The sequence below is a fragment of the Melitaea cinxia genome, chromosome 7, assembly GCF_905220565.1.
Source record: "Melitaea cinxia chromosome 7, ilMelCinx1.1, whole genome shotgun sequence".
NCBI lineage: Eukaryota > Metazoa > Arthropoda > Insecta > Lepidoptera > Nymphalidae > Melitaea > Melitaea cinxia.
In genome coordinates this window covers 12776559-12780724 of record NC_059400.1, presented here as the reverse complement: position 1 = coordinate 12780724, position 4166 = coordinate 12776559, and the positions used below count along the sequence as shown (strand labels likewise).

Here is a 4166-nt window from a genome sequence, read left to right as displayed (position 1 = left end):
TCTGTCCCAGGCATATTTCCACGTGAATGTCACGGAATCACACAGACGGTTCCTGCGTCTAGTGTACAATCAAGAAGTTTTAGAGATGACATGCCTACCGTTCGGCCTAAGCACAGCACCCAAAACATTCTCGATCCTCACAAATTGGGTCGCTCAAACATTGCGAGAAAGGTACGGCATAAGAATACTAGTGTACCTAGACGACTTTTTAATAGTACATCAAGATGCGCAGAGGCTTTACAATCATACACAACAGACAGTAAAGCTATTACAGATATTGGGTTGGCAAGTAAATTTCAAAAAATGCATACTTCAACCTGTAAAAAGTCTAGTTTATCTGGGTATATTGTGGAGACCGTGGGAAAATTTGAAATCCCTTCCTAAGGACAAAATTATCTCAATAGTTCAAAACGTAAAAAATGTCATCATCAACAAGAAAATCTCCATAAAGGTCCTTCAAAGAATAGTTGGAATGTTAAATTTTGCCAGCTTTGCAGTACCACGAGGTCGTCTAAATCACCGCCAACTACTAAAGTTTATGCATACAATACAAAATCTCCCAGTCAAAGAATACTTACTGACCCAAGAGGTAACAAGCGAGTTGAGATGGTGGACTCTGAATTGTCACTTGTCGACGCTTCTTCATTGTCCTCCTCCAAAAATTTTTTTGACGACGGATGCCTCGGATCAGGGTTGGGGTGCACAGCTCAACAATCTACCCCTTTCAGGCAGGTGGTCACAAAAAGAACAAGCGATGCACTGCAATGCAAAAGAGATGCTAGCCGTATTGTACGCAATACAAAAACAAATTCACTTATTGCACCACAGCTCGATCCTTATCCAAAGCGACAGCAAAACGACAGTTTCTTATCTACGGAACGAAGGAGGAACGAAGTCGATAATCCTAACCGATATAACTTATCGAATTCTGAAGCTTCTAGATCAGAACCAGATATACTTCAAGATACATCACATACCAGGCATATACAACAATCACGCCGATCACCTGTCACGGTATCGACGTCCACCAGAGTGGCATCTATTACCAGCATCGGTAAAGATGGCTTTCAGGAAATGGGGGACTCCCGTTGTAGATCTGTTCGCTTCAGCAACAGCTCACGTAGTGCACAATTATGTGTCTCTAGATCTGACGGACAGACAAGCTCTATTCCACGACGCCTTCAGCGTTCAATGGAACTTTCAACTAGCGTGGGTATTCCCACCACCATTTCTTGTCCCGAAAGTACTGACTCACCTCAATCAGTCCACAGGAGTATTTCTTGTCGTCGTGCCTCGATGGGAGAAAGTGTTTTGGCGTCCAGACCTCAAAGCGCGAGCCCTAGCAGCTCCATTAACACTGAGAAATCTGAACAAAAGTCTAATCGACACCTCGACAGGACTTCCACCTTCCAAAGTCGAAACCATCATCCTCGAGGTGTGGAAATGTGGGGGTGGTCTGAGGCGGTAAGTACATGGAATCCTGAACAAGTATCTCTACTTAAAAATTCATGGCGAGTATCTACATTAAAAACGTATGAAGTTGCATGGAATCGTTGGTGTTCATGGTGTATTAATAAAAATATTGATATAAAAAATCCTACTGGTGCCCAGTTAGCTCAATTCTTATCAGATCTGTATTTGATTAACAACCTTTCATATAATACTATCCTGTTACATAAATCAGTGGTGTCAACACTATGTAACACAGACTCTTCCAGTAAATTAAGTTCACATGTACTAGTTAAACACATTTTAAAATCAATTTCTTTAAAAAAGCCAAAAACTTTCAAGCCACCCGTATGGGATATTAGTAAGCTCACATGTTATCTTAGTAGTTACAAAGTAGATTGTAATAATCCTTTTCAAGTATCACGTCATTGTGCAATTTTGTTACTACTTTGTTCAGGTAGACGCATACATGATCTAACTCTACTTTTGATTGACGAAAACCATTACGTAAAGTCTGATCAAGCTATCGTGTTTTGGCCTCAATTTGGTTCCAAAACAGATAATAGCAATTATAGACAATCTGGTTGGAAACTGCTTCCAAATTTAGAGAATAATGATCTTAATCCTATTTTTTGGATAGAAAGAACAATTAACTTGTTGAGCGACAGGCGCGATACTGCAGGTGTATTTAATTTATTTGTTACAGTTAAAGGTTTAGCAAAATCTGCTTCACGCACAGTAATAGCAAGCTGGATTAAAACCTTACTTAAGGAAGCCGACATTATTGCTACACCTGGAAGTGTTCGATCTGCGGTCGCTTCTAAAAGTTGGCTAGAAAATCGTTCTATAGAGGAAATTCTGGCTCGTGGAAACTGGAGGTCGGGTAATACATTTAGAAAATTCTACAGGCGTGAAGTAATTAATAACAACACGTCTAATGGTGTTACAAACTTATTCATACCAATAAGTGATTAAGTAATAATTACAGTATGTTATATGTTACCACAATATGATTAAAGTATTATATAAACTGATTTTTTAATAACAATAAATTAATCATTATACTAAAGTCTGTATTTCTTCCCCTTATCTTATATCCATCACATTGGCGTTAAGTTGCATATACAAAAGTAAGTGGCACCACCAGGCGATAACAAACAGGTCTCATAATAAAGCTTCCAGTTACGGTCAAGTATTTAATAGCAGCGTTTTACCTGAAATAAAACGCATATTAAATACTTACCTATACTGGAAGCTTTCAGTGCATTTCTGCCTGGTGAAAAGAGCCAATGATAAAACACAGCGTGGCAAAATCGAAGTAAGCAAAATTTGCCACGCAGCCGCCAGGTGGCGCCACAGAGACGAGTCAAAAGTGACCGGAAACTGGTAGAAATTCGACGGAAACGGATATGCTATCTCATAATAAAGCTTCCAGTATAGGTAAGTATTTAATATGCGTTTTATTTCAGGTAAAACGCTGCTATTATGACAGAGGATGTCATCCACAGAGTATGCTCTAAATGGATATTTGGCATTGACTGTTTCAAATTAGCTTGTTATTTCTAGGCTAAACTGTCTTTAGCGAACCTGTGCTCATTTGTCACTATTGAAAACCATTAACCCTAAAGAAAAAGAATAAACTAATGTCTTAGTTGACGCTAAATTTGTCAGCAGTCTGCAAAGAAAAATCAAGGAAGAAAACCTTCACGTTTCGGCAAATAAACTGCAATTCATAAAGTAAGCTGTAACGATTTGTAACGATGGAGTAGTCGTGGGTTAATTTTATAACTTGTATTTTTTAGAAGTCTTGTCATTGGTAGTACATCAACAGCCTAATACTAGCTATACAGTTATATTATATTAAAGTACGTTTAAATTGTTTCAAAGACTTCGTCCACGAATAAAACGGTGCATCATCATCATCATCATCATTACAGCCTATCACAGTCCACTGGACACAGGCCTCCACAAGTTCACGCCAAAAATGGTGTGAACTCATGTGTCTTTTGCCCATAGTCACCACGCCGGGCAGGCGGGTTGGCGACCGCAGAGCTGGCTTTGTCGCACCGAAGATGCTGCTGCCCGTCTTCAGCCTGTGTATTTTAAAGCCAGCAGTTGGATGATTATTCCACCACCGGTCGGCTTTTTAAGTTCCAAGGTGGTAGCGGAACTGTGTTATCCCTTAGTCGCCTCTTACGAGACCCACGGGAAGAGCGGGGTGGCTATATTTTTTAGTACCGTAGCCACACAGTACAGAATAAAACGGTTAGTAACGTCAAATTTATCCCATAAGTAGTTACTACAATTCGTTATCTTTCGAACACAACATGGTCAAAATTCAATGGTTTGTGCGCAAAACGAATGGTTTTGCGATTATAGAAATTGGAGTTTTATCTTATCCTATTTAGAATATTAGACACATATGTTTAGTACTAGGGATAGAGTATATTAGTACTAGCATAAATGGTACCAAATATAAAAAAGTAATATTTAGTAAATAAGACATTGCATACTGTTGTATTGAGGAAATATAAACAATCGTTTACTAAAAAGTTACACCAGAATACTCGTAAATCCTTATACAAAGATCATTCAATGGTAGAAGACAATACGGATATTTTAAACAATAAAAATAAAATGTTAAAGAAAATCCAATGACCATTTATTGTTCATATGTTTAATATTTAATAAATAATGAGTAATTATTATTTTCCATT

At 38.3% G+C, this 4166-nt stretch overlaps 1 long non-coding RNA gene across 1 annotated transcript; it reads left to right on the top strand.

Annotated features, from left to right (window-relative positions):
• Positions 1-1238: 1238 nt before the first annotated feature.
• On the top strand, positions 1239-2518 carry LOC123655057. The gene is made up of 2 exons (XR_006743315.1): positions 1239-1464; positions 2156-2518. It is a non-coding gene; the product is annotated as an uncharacterized LOC123655057 (long non-coding RNA).
• Positions 2519-4166: the final 1648 nt, after the last annotated feature.